Source organism: Merops nubicus, unplaced genomic scaffold (genome assembly GCF_000691845.1).
Source record: "Merops nubicus isolate BGI_N331 unplaced genomic scaffold, ASM69184v1 scaffold14827, whole genome shotgun sequence".
Taxonomy (NCBI): Eukaryota; Metazoa; Chordata; class Aves; order Coraciiformes; family Meropidae; genus Merops; species Merops nubicus.
The window spans coordinates 73,607-73,836 of record NW_008619692.1 but is presented as its reverse complement, the minus strand read 5'-3'; positions in this window follow the sequence as shown (position 1 = coordinate 73,836).

Sequence of the window (230 nt, the reverse complement as noted above, 5' to 3'; positions counted from 1 at the left end):
CAGCCATTCAGCTGAATTCAGGAACTGCTGTAATTGTATGCCAGGAACATCATTTGCCCCCCTTGTAGGTATTTGCTTATTCACATCACGTCATTCTTCTTCAGGGTTTGCTGCAGAAGAGCCTCCAGCCTGCAAGGTGGAACAACTGCTCCCTGCTGCCTGGGCAGGTGCCCAGCACATGGCACTTGCCTCCCCACACAAGTCACCGGCACAGGTAGGAATCTCCAGTG